This window comes from Odocoileus virginianus, chromosome 10 (assembly GCF_023699985.2).
Source record: "Odocoileus virginianus isolate 20LAN1187 ecotype Illinois chromosome 10, Ovbor_1.2, whole genome shotgun sequence".
Taxonomy (NCBI): domain Eukaryota; kingdom Metazoa; phylum Chordata; class Mammalia; order Artiodactyla; family Cervidae; genus Odocoileus; species Odocoileus virginianus.
Genome location: NC_069683.1, coordinates 49,585,372 through 49,601,621, shown reverse-complemented (window position 1 = coordinate 49,601,621; position 16,250 = coordinate 49,585,372). Strand labels below are relative to the sequence as shown.

The 16,250-nt window shown below is 46.9% G+C and overlaps 1 long non-coding RNA gene across 1 annotated transcript in view; it reads left to right on the top strand.

The window, feature by feature from the left end:
- The first annotated feature begins 734 nt into the window (after nucleotides 1–734).
- LOC110139686 (uncharacterized) overlaps nucleotides 735–16,250 on the top strand; it is a 40,494-nt gene continuing 24,978 nt past the window's right edge. The window contains exons 1-2 of the long non-coding RNA XR_011490013.1: nucleotides 735–991; nucleotides 11,862–11,927. This is a non-coding gene — a long non-coding RNA (uncharacterized lncRNA). The remainder of the gene's footprint in view (nucleotides 992–11,861; nucleotides 11,928–16,250) is intronic.

Genomic DNA, 16,250 nt, shown 5'->3' with positions numbered 1-16,250 from the left:
GGAAGGGTACCTGCCTTTTCTGTAGCTCTGACCACGAAGCCCTTCTTGAGATTCTGGGGGTGATGGTGAGTGAGATCTGGGGTAGCTACACCACTTACCAGGGCGGTTTCTTTGTGCCGGATGCTGTTCCAGGTACCAAGGATAGAGAAAATGGAAAGATAAGATCCTGTCTGCTCCCAGAGAGTTTTCTCTGTAGTGGGGAATCTAGAAAACCATCTGAGCTACAGTATGAGAGAAACTGTAGTAGAAGCACCTTCTAGCAGAAGAGGGGGCTTCAGGGTGCATTTTGCCTTGAGTTCACTGGGGCCTTTAGTCTCTATGAGTCTCCCCCCACACAGAGGCAATGATCAGGGAGGGGAAAAGAGAAGTGAGCCAGACACTGGGAGCCAGTGTGGGTCTGGAATCGTCTCCTATGTGAGTGGATGTCCCCTTATGCTCTTGGTGCTGTGAGGGGTATGGAGGTGAATAAGACCTAATCCTTTATCTCGAGAGGCTCTGTTGCGATGGAGCAGATAGACGCTTGGAGTAAGAATAGAAGGCAGATTGAGAAAAGTGCCATGAAGGGTGCAATCAATATATTACTAGTATATGGAGAAGGAGATTCTTTGCTGAATAATTTTTTTTTTCAGGGGGAGGGGGAGAACCTCATGGAGCTCTCCTTTAGTACACATTTCTATCAAATAATCCTTTTCTTACACACAGAGCAGGATGGAAAATTATTATTTGCAGTGAATAATTCTATATTTGGACCTCTCATGTCCTCCCTGCCTGCTTCTTCTTCTTTTTTTTTTTTTTGGTAATGATATAAATTTCCTTTGGGAAAACATCTTTTATGCAACTCCCAGTGCTTTGACATAGGTAGGGCTCCCTCCCACCTCCATTCTTCCCCTCCAGGTGGAGTTTACCGGTGATCACATTGCAAGTCCAAGGGCATGGTGATTGGCTCAGGAATGACTTAACTCACATGACGTGTGTCCCGCTCAGGACTCAGGTGGGTCCTTGGGGGGAAGAACAGCTCCTGCTCTGTTGGGCTTGGGATCCTGAGGGTGCCATTCTGAAGCAGCTGCTGCCATCTTGCTGCCACCAGGTCTTGCATGACATGGAACGAGGACAGAGGAAGGGACTATTGAGTGAGAAACTCTGTCCTGGGGACAGCCCCCAAGTGCCCCTCTGTGTATCTGAAGCCAGGCTCAGCTCTGGGCTTGTCAGGTACACCACCCAATACATTCCCTCTTTGTTTAGGCACTTTGGTTGGGGATTTGATCCTTTGTAACCTGTCGCCAAAAGAGATATAACTGATAGAGGTTTAGCTCTGTGCTCAATGTTTTTAATTACAGCCTCTATTTTGATAGGTGACAGTTACTGTTTCCATCTTTCCGATGGAGAATCTGAGGCTCAAGAGGTCAGGACTCCAGGAGTTGGGAAGGGAGGCAAAGATTTAAGAAGCTCAGGCAGGGTCTGAAAGGCTCCTTACCTTCAGGGAAAAAAAAATTAAGTCTCAGTAAAAAAGAGAAAGTTCAATCAAGTGACAAGTTCCTCTTCTAGAGTCTCACCCCTTCCTTCCTGCAATTCTTGGCATGACTTTTGGGCCCGTCAGTGCATGGCAAAAGGCATGATTCATTTTGTGGGTAGATATACAAATTCCATGGGCCAGTGCATTTGTGGCTCTGTTTGCAAAGCTGTGATATTTCCGCAAGAGGTCAGGGTAAGGAGACACCAGGTCATTCAAACAGGATGAGGGGTAGGTGCATAAAGATGGAGAGATGCTTGGAGTAATCCTGCCAGCCCTAGGAGCCTCCTGCAGGCTTCACTGTTGGTGGGCAAGCTTTCTAATTCTGCTCTCAACCTGCCCTGGCCATGCCAGGGGCCGCTCTGGGCAGGGGAGGGTTAATGACCAACCTCCTTCAGAAAAGAAAAAGGCTCCGGTAACAAAACCCAACAGCACGGAGGGAAGAGACACAAGTTACCAGCCACAGAAGCTTAAAAAGGAACCCACCCACAGCTCCCGCTACAAATGCTTTTAGCCGCACGTTAAATCTTCTCTCTAATGGCACCCCCTGTTAAACGAGATATGTCACCCGACCTGAGGAGGCTGACTTGAAAGGCAAATAGTTGGAAGTGATTCCACACGTTATTAGTGAGAGCTATTCTCACATTTCCGGCAAAAATAATGGAGCCGAGGTCTGAAGGGATGACTAATATCTCCCCATTACTGACCCGAGGCCTGGCATTACATTGTAATCCTGGCCACGCAGTGACCCTTCAAGCCTCTTTTTTCAGTGCTTGTCCTCTGGGTTCTTTCTGCTGGTGGCCCTGGTCGTGCTAACCTGGGCTCCAGCCTACTGAAATGAAAAGGCTCCCCTTCACATCTCCTTGGGGGCAGGGGAGGAAGCAGGGGGCCACCTAGAGAAGAACTGACCTGTCTTGAGATTTGGATTTGTCCTCCGCTTCAAGAAAGGGCTGTGTCCAGCCTGTCCCAGACATGTAGGAATCTGCTCTGACCCTAATTTCATCCAGGATTCTATCATCTTCTTTAACAGCTTTTATGGGTGTTTTACAGGCCTTCCTGTCGGGAAATTCTTTGGGTTTAATCTTAAAGCTCTCCTGTTAAAATGTTAGCCTATGTCTCCTCCCACCCTGCCCCCACCCCCCGCTTCAACAGAATAGGAGAATATTGGATTTAAAGACCTGAGAGAGGGAATTTAACAAGAGCCAAGATTTATAGAGGGCAGGTTATGTGCCTGTCCGGCTTCCCTTGTGCCTCAGCTGATAAAGAATCCACCTGCGGTGCAGGAGACCTGGGTTTGATCCTGGGTTGGGGGGATCCCCTGGAGAAGGGAAAGGCTACCAACTCCAGTACTATAGTCCACGGGGTCACAAAGAGTCGGACACGACTGAGCGACTAAGCACACATATATATGTGCCGGTCACTGTGTTGAATGCCTTGATACGCAGCAGATTAGGCCATGGCCTGAGTCACTGGTTGGGGTTGTTGTATCTGTCTAGTGGATTTCTTTTTGCCCCTTGTTTCCCTTGACCTCTTGGTGATAGTTCACCCCTTTGATCTCTCTCTCTAGTTGAAGCACACTCTGCCCCTGTTCCCTGTGATGCTGTGTTCACTTGGATTCTTTCTCCTTCTTAGGGTCTTTGCCATCTCTTCTTTGGGCTCATCCTTTCCTGCCATCCCTACTCTTCAAGACTTGGCCCTTGTTTCTTCTGATTCCATACTCTATCCAAAGTTGATTTCCTGTGGGACTGGCCTCAGTCATCATCTCTGTGCACTGTCTCCCTCGTGGGCCTCCATTCCACACCTCTCTGTCTTCCCTGCAGCTGTCTTTCCAATGGTGTACTTGGAAGTTCCACTTTGCTATCTCAGAGCTGCCTCTAACTCAACATTTTCAAAATTGGAATCCCTGTCTTCAGTCTTGGCCTCCCCCACTGTTCTCTTTCTACACGTGCAGAAAGGCTGGGATTCTGTCCACACAGGCTGGAAAACTGGGGCCCTCCTCCCCCTCTGAAACCGTCATCCAATTGATCACCATGTCCTTGCTGATTTGACTCCCACATTATTTCTTTGTTTTCCTTTTCCCTTGGCCAACACCTTTGGTGATGTAACCGCTGGTTACAGCTTCTGTACTTACCTCACACGGGCTGACCCTCCAGTCTGTTCTCCATCCTGTGGTCCAAGAGCAATTTTTTTGGCCATGCTGTCCTTCTAGGTTGAAATCTTGCATTGGTTTCCCATTGCTCCTAAATTGTAGATCATAATCCTTACCAAGGCTGTGCACAAGCTGGTCAGACTATTTCCTTGGTCTTATCATGCACTATTCTCCCCTCACCTCTCAAGTCACAGCATATGCTCTTCCCTCAGTTCCTTAATCCAGTCTTCCTCTTGCCCCAGAATTTTTGCACAGGCTGCTATTCTCCTGTTCGCCAAGCTAACCTTCTATTCCAGCTCTTGACCTTCATCAAATTTCCATGATCTCTCAGATCAGATGAGGTCTGTGCCATTCAGTCAGCTTTCTCCCAGTGTGTAGAACCACTCTGGCCCCTGTATTCCATTTGTTGGGTGACCTACCCCTTCATCATGCACTCAACCATCAGCCGTGAGGGTCACACCTCAGGTCTTCTCATGATGCCCCTATTTTCCTGGCTAGAAACGGGGAAGAGGCTACCTTATCAGTGATCAGGTGAAATCTCAGGCAAGTTAGGCATTTTCAGTCCCTATTTTGCACCTAGGGTGTGGGGCAATTTTCCCCTCTACAATTTTCCCTGCTGTCTGAATTCTTTCCTGAGTCTTGCGATCAGGCCTGGCTGTTCCCAACCAGTGCTTCTAGCACCCTGGATGCAGATGTTCAGATCCGTCCTATTGGAGTAAGAAAGGCTCGGAGGCTCGCCCTGCCTGGGGAGGCCACACACACTCCCCCCACTCTTCTGTACCTGTCCCCAGGACCTTTTGTCACCGTGGGGCCACTGGCTGGTAGGGTCCTCCAAGGACTATGCTGGCAGCCAAATTCTCCTTCTTGGCAAATTCTAGACTCCTTTTGCAGAATCTAAGTTGATTTATTTGTTCTCTTTAGAGCATTTACTTTCTTGTATATAAATATTAGGCTGTGGGGTTGGAACTCACGCTCTGCAGACAAGAGTGGTGACAGCCGCGACAGTGGGTTTATTTTTAAACAAAAATTGGGAAGTTACAAGGCTCCTGAGGTTTTCTGCATTTTTATTTTTCATTCAAAAGAAAAAAAAAAGGCAGGGGAGGAGAAAAGGATGGGGGTGGGGGTGGGGAAACATGGCCTGCGTTTCTGCTTCCATTCTTCAAGGCTTCCTGTTTTCATCTTTTTCCTGCCTCTGTTCCCTGGCATTTGGCGTCTCCATAAAGAAAGGGAAGGAGTGATTACTTCTGAGAAGGGAGTGGGGGATCTGTTCAAGCTGAGCATTAGGCATGCAGCCCCTGAGCAAGTCGCATGCATGGTAAAATATTACCTTAATAACACACTCGCAGAGAGCTATGTGTAAATGGTAACAGCTGCTTTTGTGATGACCGTGTTATAAATGATTGCAGCCCTGGTCATTAATAATGCATTTGAACAATAACAACTTGATTCCAAGGAGGAAGTACAGCCTTTCATTTTTCCCTGGCATGCGAATTCACTCTTGCTGTTGTGCAAAGTAACTGGACCCAAGGATTGAAGGCCCACACTAGGGCTTCAGAACCAAGAGGTTTTCAGCCCATTCCTGGCTCCCAGCCAGGGAAAACAGGGCTTCTGGACTCCCCCGCACATTCTGCTACATTCACAGTGTTAACCCTGCAGCTGGCCTGCACCCTTTAAGCCTCTCTGCCTCCCCTTGGACCTCAAGCATGTGGAGCCTGCCACTCTGATGATAGCTCCAGGGTGGACCCCCACCAGGAGATATCAGGATCCTGGAAATTTCCCAGCAGGTGATGCTGATTACTCGAGGGTCACTTTTTTTTTTTTCTTTTTTTAAACATGTCTGAGATTACTGTTCTGCCTGAAAGACAGTCTAAACTCTCGGATATCATATTAGGAAACATCACAGTCCAGCTCCAAAGTTGGTCACATCTCCTGCTACTCTTATTCCACACTATTCTAATTGTTTCAAACTTCTCAGAGTTTCAAAAACATCCCCTTCTTTTTCCGGCCTTTGTACCGTGATGTTTGCTGTTCCCTCTATTCTATCTGTACAACTCCTACTCATCCTTCAAAACCCTGGATAAATATGCCCCCTTTCTCTACCTTCCCAGGGCAGGGTTAATTGTTTCATCCTCTGTGATCTTATCTATACTGTAGAATTTTGCACAACTCTGGCATTAATCATACTACACATTGTAGTACTTTGTTTACACGTAGATTTTCTCCCTGAGCTTGGAGCTTATTAAGGGCAAGAAGTATGTGTTAGTATCTTTTACATCTCCATTCCCTACTGCAGTGCTCAGTAATCATTAAATATTTAATAAGTATTGAATGAAAAAAAGGAACAACCATTCAATAAATATTTTTCTCTTTTCTTATGTTTGATGATATTTTGGGGCCCTAGATTGTGAGCTGGAATCAGACACTCTTATGAAGACTAGTTTATACCCACTGAGGTGCCTGCTTGAAGCATTGTGATCCTGAGTTGGGGCAGCCCAAAGGTGTTTAGCAGTTACCAGCATCTGTGGGAGTGTAGGCCATGGGCCAGGCATCTTCCATGCTACACAGATGATAGTCTGACACTCTCTGCCCTTCTGAAGTCAAGACTTTCTCCTAAGAAAGGGAGGAGGAGGGATAAATTAGGAGTATGGGATTAACAAACTACTGTACATAAAATAAACAAGCAACTAGGAATTATTGTACAGCACAGGGAACTACAGTCAATATCTTATAATAACTTATAAAGGAAAATAATCTGCAAAATATATGTATAATGCAGGAGATGCGGTTTTAACCCTTGGGTCAGAAAGATCCCGTGGAGGAGGAAAATAACAACCCACTCCAGTATTCTTGCCGGGGAAATCCCATGGACGGAGGAGCCTGATGGGCTACAGTCCAAAGGATCACAAATAGTGCAGAAATGACTGAGTGACTCAGCATGGCATATTGAGATATATATATATATATATATGTATATATACATACACACACACACACACACACACACATATATATCAATGAATTGTTTCACTGGTACACCTGAAACTAACACAGTATTGTAAATCAACTATACTTCAATTAAAAAAAAAGTTTCTCCTATAACTGCTTTGCTCCCTCTCTCCACCTCAACTCTAGTACTTAAACTGCCCACAGTTTATAACTATACTGAGATGGACCTCAATATACCAAAGTTGCAGGCACACATATTCAATTCATCTGGCATGCCTTCAATGTGGGACAGATTTCTATTATTGTTTCTGACTCTTCTTGTTTACTCTTATTTCAACCTCCAATTCTAGCCCAGAGGCATTTCTTTAGTTTTCTTAATCATGGGAAAGGTAAGGTCTTTTTTCCCTGGACCCTAAGTTCATTCCTCCACACAGCCTTCTGAACCCACCAGGAGTCCTTCTGTACTGGAGCCTCAGAACTACAATGCATTAGGACCTCCGTTCTCTGGGTATAAAGACCCCACGGTTAGTTCTCTGTAACTGCCCCTGTTTTAACTACTTCTTCCTGCTCTAAAAGCTTTTCCTTGCTTTCTGCCTTTTATGACTATACTCTAAAACCACTCTCATTTCTTCCTGTTCTAAAACTTCATCATCCTTTCTGAATCCATGTTTTCTCTGCAAGTCCTAATTTTTTACAACTCTGACCTTAGAGCATCACTTACTCCATATGTTCTTTCTGGCCCTGCTTTCTGTCAGAAGTGCCAATCCAAAGATTCATCGTTCAACCCAATTTCTCTCCTCATCTTAAAAAAAAAATCAGAAAGCATTTGCACATCCATAGATTCAGGAATTTATCTTATTTATTTATAACTGTCTTCTTACCAAAGGATTTAAAACAGTTTGCAAAGATGCAAATGATATGGCAAGATAAAGTAAAAAATTGGTTTGAAAAAAGAAGATGCAAAAGTAAAACAGGGTTAGGAGAAGGTGATGAGACAAATGTGAGGCTCCCTGTGGGATAATAAAGTCCCATCCATCTGCTGGTGGTGGCCATGGATTTTACCACGGGTATCCCATGGTCAACACAAAAAGGGAATGAGATCAATTACAGAATTTGGTATTCAGGAGACAAAAATGAATCTAAGTTTCTCATGAAAACTACAACCATTTAAGGTACCAATATTAGAGACAGATTTCTTCTGAGTCTTGAGCTAGGTTCTCCTAATAAAGTAGGCTCTCCGCAGTGATCAGACTAAACACTGATGAACGTTCTTTGTAAAACTTGGGCTATTAGAAAAGTTTAGTAAATTTTAACTTATTAGGGATGTTGAGAGGATAGTCAAGCACTGGACTGGTGTTTGAACTCAGTGATCTCGGAGCTTCCCTTCCACTTGAGTTTCCAGGTGTGTTGATGTTTATGCAGCCAGGTGAGATGTGGTCCCTACCCTTGGGGAAATTACAGTCTCACAGGGCTGCTGCTGTCAGATCTGAATGCACAAGAATATCATTGGGGTACATGCTGAGAATGTGGGTTCTCTGGGCATGGTGCCAGAGCCTGTTTTGTCTTTTTGCCATGCCACACGGAGTGTGGGATCTTAGCTTCCCTGACCAGGGATCAAACCTGTACCCCCTGCACTAGAAACACAGGGTCTTAACCACTAGACCCTCAGAAGTCCCCAGAGCCTGTATTTCTAGCAAGCCCCTTTGTGATTCTCATACAGATGCTTCAGGTAAGAACTCTGATGATGGGGAATCAGAACACAGGTCACTGATCCACAATGCAAAGCATCAAATCCAAATGCTAAAAACAGGATTCTAAAGGGTGGAGCAATCACTTCTGGCAGATGTGTTAAGAGGAGATGGTGATCATGTTTGAACTGAGCTCTGAGACATGAATAAGAGCAGACACAGGCCAAGTGGGGGGCACTTTCATGCAGAGGAAATGGAATAGGCAAAAACTCAGAAGTGGAAAATTGCAATGCTTGTTTAAGGAAAAATAAATAGATCAGGTTGACTGGAATATAAGGTCTATGTAGAGGAAATAGTAGGGAATAAGTCCAGAAAGGTAGGTTGGGGACAAATTATGGAGGACTTTGAATGACAGACTGATGAATGGGGGCTGAACTCAGCAGGCAATGGGGAGCCATTGAAGGCTTTAGCGCCCCAGGATGATGTGACCAAAGTAGTACTTGATGAAGATGAATTTGGTTGTAGTGTTTGGAAAGAATTAGAGAATGTGAAGATTGCACTAGAGAATGTGAAGATTGCACAGGGTTTGGTCGATAAAAGGCACCCTGTACTATAAATGCTTGTTGAATAAAATGTTTGACTAGAGCAAAAAAAAAGATTGTTGCAAAAGTCTAGGTACAAGGTGATAAGGACATTAAGGAACTAACAGTGAGAAATAAAGAGCCTGGGAAGAAGGCTGTGACATTCGTAGACGAAATTACAGACCAGGATGACCTGCTGTGCAGGTCGGAGGGAAGAAAAGAGTCTTTGCTGGCTCTCAAGTTTGGAACCTGAGTTACTGGGGAAACTGTGGGTCCACTCCCTGTACCGAGAAATTCAGGGAAGGCTCTGGATGTGATAAAAGGTGACGAGTCTTTGAATTAGGAGTGGGAATTGGAGCTTTCGAGAGGGATCAGGGCTAGCGATTCTGGCCCAGGAAGAGTGGTTTCTGCAGAAACGTAGGCTGGAAGGGAGGATAAAGAGCAGTGCCTATACTTTAGTGTTGGGAGAAGAAAAGCCAGCCATCCTTGGAGACACAAGAATGGTCCTGGCACTATGGGGATTAGGTTAGCACAGAGTCTGCAATTCAAGGGAGAGGGGCATTTAAAGAAGGAAACACTAGAATTTCCCTGATGGTCCAGAGGTTAAGACTCCCTATTCCCAATTCAGGGGGTCCAGGTTCGCTCCCCGAACAGGGGCCTAGATCCCACATACCACAACTAAAGATCTCAGATGTTGCAACTGAGATCAAAGATCCTGAACGCCACAATGAAGGATTCTTATGTCACAATTAGAGATCCCACATGTTGCAACTAAGACCAAATAAATAAATAAATGTGTGTGTGTGTGTTACTCACTCAGTCATGTCCGACTCTGTGACCCGTGGACTGCAGCCCGCCAGGCTCCTCTGTCCATGGGATTCTCCAGGCAAGAATACTGGAGTGGGTTGCCATGCCTTCTTCCAGGGGATCTTTCCAATCCAGGGATTGAACTCAGGTCTCCTGCATTGCAGGCAGTTTCCTTACCATCTGAGCCACCAGGGAAATAAATAAATATTTTTAAAAATAAGAAAGAAAGCACTAAGAATTGTGCTCTAGGATTATAGACAGGTGGGGACACATTGCAACTGAGGTTGTGCTGTAGGATTTAGCAGTTAGATTGTCATTGTTGACCTTGGAGAGAATAGTTTCAGTGAGCAGCAGAGTGTTGTTTCAGTTCCATTCATCAGGCCTCAAATTAGAGGAGGGGTTTTCAATCTGTATGCACCATTTTTGAAGATTTCTCTCTCCCCCTCTCCTTTTTTTGCTCTAACTCTACCTGTTCCTTCCATGGCTGGCTCTTGGCTAGACTTACCCACTCCCTCTTCCAATTCCATAGGGCACTAGAGAGCCCTTAGGGCTACTGCCCTTTGGCAAAACCTCAAGGAGCAAGAAATCCCATCACCCAAGTAATAAAAGCAGGGGCAGCTCAGAGTCAGTTTCTTCTAGGCCTGCTGCCTGCTGTCCTCTGTGGTCAGAGTTCAATGCCAACTTAAACACCTTGTTTTATGTTTGACAGTTGGCCCTATGGTTCTCTCTATTTATTAGGACTGTTTGGATGCAATTAACGAAAACTCAGTTTGAATTATCTTATTTTAACAAAGGAATTTACTGGCACATGTGTCTGAGAACTTCAGCTTCTACTGGATTAAGGAACTCAGATGGTGTCACCTGGATTCTTTTTCTCTACGTCTACACCCTACCTGTCTCTGCTTGGCTTCGTTATTTCCTGCTGCAGAGAGGTCTTTTTCAGGTGTCAGGGAAGGTTCCCATCTCTAGCTACACCCTCCTTGCAATACTCGGACTGGAAGAAATCCCAGGGAAGAACAGTGATTGGCCAGACATGGTCCGAGGCCCATCCTTGAACCTTCGCTATGCCCAAGGGCATGAGGAACAGTAATTGGCTGGACCTGGATTGCACACCATCTCTGCTCTTTGGGGTTATATCAGCATCTTGTTAGAATCACACAGCTGATGTGACAGGGAAGCAGTTTCTCAAAAGGAGGAGGAGTGATGGTGGTAGGTGGCGGTGCTGGGGGGTCAGTTTCAAACAACAGGCTGTCCGATGACACCCCATCTGCTGGGCTTACAGCTGCCCTGTCGTCCTAGTGAGACTCTGCCTGTTTCTCTCACATTCCCATCACGGCCCCAATTAGTGGGCTGAGAAGTAAAGATGAAACCGGATACTGCGGCTTCCCCTCTTCCTCCTCCTCCTCTCTGGGCTCGCTTCGTGACAGCCGTCACCTACCTGGGCAGGTGTCTCCTGATTTCCAGAGGCCCCAGGCTGGGGGTGGCAGGGGAGGCTTAGATCAGGGTGGTGACGGGCTGGCTGAGCCGTGTGGGAGCAGTGGCAGAGCCAGCCCAGGCTGCTGAGGCAGGCAAGATGAAGGTGCCGTGAGGCAGATGCCCGAGGGCACGTTGCCCACTCGCTGCCTGAATCCGCAGGAGGACCTGGTGCTTTCTGAGGGCCTGCGCTGACTTGCTCCGTGACCTTAGGCTAGACACTTAATTGCTCAGGGCCGCTTCCCCTCACCCTCCATCTGGAAAGCAGAATAATGACACGGTAGAGCGGGCAGGAGCTGCCCCTTTGCGGGTGGGGGTCATGCAGGCTCTGGCTTGGAGGTTGGTGCTCCGGAAAAACGGCTCTCCAGCCACACTGCACCCCTGAGTGTGGGCCCCTTGGGTCTGCCTGCCCCCCTGCCCCCGCCCCCCGGCCTGCTCGACAGAGAGCAGGTCTCTGAAGAACTTTGGTTTGAGGTCCTTTGATTTCAACCTCCTGAACTATTTGCTCTCGCAGCTGGTCTGGGAAATGGATGACCCTTTTCACACTAGGAGTTGGGAGTGGGCGTATAGATTTCAAGGTGCTTTAAAAACATGTGCTTTCAGAGCCTGTGGTGTCTAGTGCCACAGAGGCCCTAAGCAGTGGTGTGGGTTTAAGGAGTTGGTGGGGTTTTTATAACTGCTGTTCCCTCTGCTCCCCGCCTCTCCAGGTTCAGCACCACGAACAGTTACATGAGGCCCCAGAACACAGACGCACCCGAGTGCGTGGCAGGGAGGTGAGTAACACAGGTCAGGATACAGTCAAGCCAAGGGCAGGATTTACCTGCCAGTCAGATATGCATCTGTTTTTACCCTCTGTCCTGCCAAGCCCTGGAGCATGATGATCAACCTTCCATGCGCTTTGCCAACCACCAAGAGTGATACAAAGAAATGCATATTCCAGGACACCACCTCTGTAGGGTATGAATCAGTGGGTCTGGTGAAGGGTTCTAGAAGCCTGCATTTTCAACAAGCAGCTCAGGTGATCCTGATATTAATGGGACTAAATACTGAGTGAGGGGAGAGGGTAGGTCTCTGGGTCTTCCATCTGTTTGATTGGAATAGCTTCACTTTTATCTACTTTGTACATTGAGGCTCTGGACAAAAGTACATTAGAACAAATGGTCTCATGATCTCAAAGTAACTTGAAAGCCACTGAGCAAAAGCTACCTAATCACCTTGGCAAATTTTGAGTCCAGGCTTCTTAGCCTTGCATTCAAGGCCTTTCATGACCTTAACTTCCCTCAGGGAGGTTTTAGCCACGAGCAGCTCAGAATCTCCCAAACATGGTTCCTACATCCTTCCCACACAGCCCTCTTCTTACAGGAAGTCTTCCAGGACTATACTAGAAAGCCAGGGTCCCTGAGAGTTCTAGGAAGCACATCTGGGGTGGGGGGGGAATGAAAGGGGTGCCCTCTCAGCACATCCTTCTAAAATATTACCTTTAAGTGAAATTCGCCAAGGTATCTTGACATGATGGAGGTCTAGAGGAAATGGTGAAAGTAAGGAACAGGGAGAATGGAAGTTGAATGGTGTAGAAAGACCCTCCCTTCCCCACACCCTTTCCCTGGGTCTCTCCTGGGGACCTCATGATGATTCCAGGCAGGGGGAGTCAAGTGTTTGTCCGATCAAACCATCCAGTAGGGTAGAGCGGGTAGACGCCCCCCTCCCTCTGCCCAGCTTTCACACCATGCCACTTCTCCCAGGCACAAGCCTGGTCTCTGCACACTGGCCTTCCCCCCAGCGGTGTGAACATAGGCTGGGCTGGGCACCAGTGAGTGAAGCTGGAGGGGCCACCTGCCCCAGTGCTGGGAGAGCTGGGTCTCTGGATTCTGTGCCCTTTTGCTTGGGGAGAAAGCAAGGAACAGGAGCTGTGAGCATGGGTTCTCTCATCCTGAGAGCTGTCAGCCTGACCAGAGCGGGCATTCATTTCCAGAATAAATAATCAACTCAAAAAATGTACCAAATTCATTTTCAAATTGGCTTGTCAGATGCACGTTTGCCCAGGACGAGTCGGTTGAATAAAATGTATCTTGGGGAGCAAGGTGAGCCAGCCTGTCTCATTCCCTCAGGGACATCTTGTAAATAAGGGCCATTCTGGAGGCCGGAAGCAGAGAATTCCCCAGAACAGATTGAATTCTGGCTTTGTCTTAATGAACGTCAATATTTATTACCAAAGGCGTTGTGCTCCTTGGAGTGATAGAGCATTTCACCATTTCAGCTCTCGCCGGTTGCCTTCCCAGGTACCAAATGCTATGTAATTGCTGCTCATAAAGGCAGCAGACAATATTGCCAGGGAAACTCACTTCTAGCTGTAAATCTTCATCATCAAAACCAGCAGAGCTTTGCTTGCCGTTTGGACAGAGCGTCCCTGAGGGCAGGGACCACCCAGGCTTCCCAATAGTCCTGCTTCAGCACGGGGACTCCTGAACCCCTCTGGGGAGAAGGGGGGGCTCTTCCTGGGGTCAGAACGAGGGCATCAGCCCGCAGGCTGAGATGGCTGAGAGGTGAAGGAAGCTCCAGCCCCCACCCCTACCCAGCATCGAAGGAGAGACCGTCACTCGTCACATAGTTGGAAGGGCCTGTTAGGCTGTCCCGTCAACACTCTCCTCTGCAGTGAGGATGCTGAGGCTCAGAGAGAGGTGGTTTTTGTTAGGGTCACACATCTCCCAGACCAGTGCCCTTCACATTCGGCCACACCGTCTCCTGGGGATTAAACATGGAGCGCCAAAAGACTCCCTGGGCCAGCGGCTGCCTGCCGGGGTCCGGGGCTCCCAGTTGGAGGTTCTCCTTGACTCCTGGCAGGTCTGGGGCCCTCCTGTCAAGGGGCCTGGCTTCCTGGGGCCTTGTGCAGGCGAGTTGCTTCTCCTAGTTGATACATGACTACAAACTGCCCTCGCCTGCCCTGGAGAAACCCATGGAAACCAACTCCGAGCTCTGCCCTCAGCCAAATTGTTCTTTTGAGCCACAGTCCCACATGGAGAATTTGTACAGGGAAGCAGAGATTAGCTTCAGCTTTTCCTCAGTGAATAATCCAGTTGTTTTTCAGTAGGACCTTCATCCTACTAAGGGTAGAGGCATGTGCCTCTCCAAAATGGGGTTTGGAAGGGCGAAGGAGAGTCTGAAATGCGTGAACTCAGGACACCAGGCTGGGCCAAGGTGCAGCTTCTGGTTCTGCTTTCTTTCCTCTTGCCAACTTGCTTAGGACAGAGAGGGCCTGGGGCAGAGACACTAAATGGCTTTTAGAGAGTGATGTCATGTGGTTCCCAGACACCAGATCGCTCTGCAGAAACTGCCTGGCTGCTGTCATGGGAGTTGTGTTGGAGAGAATTATAACTTTTGACAATGGACATCTCATCTTGCACAGATGCGTCCTTTATAGAATCTGCCAGCAAGATTACAGAGGCATCACAGTGTAATGGGAAGAGGAGTCAATAATTCTGTGGTTATTGATTGTAACCAGACCCATTCTTCTTTTTTAATTTATATTTTATCCACTTTTTTCAATCTGCTTTTTTTTTTTTTTAAACTCATACTCACAAAAGCACCTGCTGGATCAAATGCAGTTGATTACATTTTAAAAATGATAGGAGTAATTTGCTGTCCTTAGGAGAGTCTGGGACATGGCAGTATGTCGCCGGAAGGGGAGGGAAATGCATGCAGGGAGCAGGGTTGGGGGAGGAGTAGAAAAGAAGGAGGAAGGCATGGTCGAGGAGGGCACAGAGCAGAACCGGGGACCCCCCCACCACCCCACTGCTATCTGCTGACCCTGAACTCCTGAGGCCAAGATCTGGTGAAGACTTCATCAGATGTTTGGATCTCCCACAGCTTCGGGCCTCACTGGGGGTTAGTGCATCCCAGAGGATAAATTTTCATCTCGCAGGGCTTTCTTCCTCCAGGAGATTATTCATGATAAGGCAAATGGAGATACTGGGTGAGTCAGGGCAGGAGGACTGTGCACACAAACATCCAAATACAGGCACTCACATGTGCACTCTCATGTACATCTTTTAAAAATTTTATTGAGGTATAGTTGATTTACAATGTTGTATTAATTTCAGCTATACAGCAAAGTGACTCAGGTGTGTATATATAATACATCCTATATATACACAAAATATATATTATACATATATATATATGTACCTTTTTTCATAGTCTTTTTCATTATGGTTTATCACATGATATTGAATATATATTTATATTGATATTCTTTGTGCTATATAGCATATGAAAGTGTTAGTCATTCAATCCTGTCTGACTCTTTGCAACCCCATAAACAGTAGCCCACCAGGATCCTCTGTCCATAGAGTTCTCCAGGCAAGAATACTGGAGTGGGATGCCGTTCTTTCCTCCAGGGGATCTTCCCAACCCAGGGATCGAACCTGGATCTCCTACATTGTAGGTGGATTATTTACCATCTGAGCCACCAGGGGAAGCCCTGTGGCATATAGTAGGACCTTGTTGTTTATCCATTCTATATATAACAGTTTACTTCTCCAATCCCAGACTCCCAATCCTTCCCTCCCTGACCCTCACGTACATCTTCATTATAAAATATTTACATATAGGACACAGCAGACAGTTTGATATTTGTGATTCTTGGGTTGGATTGTATAGGGGGAGCTTATAAGCTCTTAAAAAATTGATTGTGCCTTTTTGATGTCCCCAATACCCCTTTTGTCTCCAATCCTCTATGCCGTGTAGCATGATAAAGCCAGTGGGCATTTGCTGAATAATCTGTGGTGAGTTTCATGGTTACTTGAACATTTTCTTCTTGCAGAGAAGGGACCAGGGACTTTCCCACTCATCAAAATAAGCACATCATGCCTTTGATTCAGTGTGTCTATCACCCTCTGATTGCATTTTCATCGGCTTCTCTTCCCGTCAAGGAGAGCCCAGCCTAATCAGCAGAATGAGATCTGTGATTGTGAGCTAGGCCACAGAAGGCCCAACTTTAGGGGCAGCTTAGAGATCGGCTCCTCCAGATCTGCCATTGTCCAGAAGAGGAAATTGGGTCACAGAGAGATGAAAATGACCTGTCCCAAGGCCAACAACTG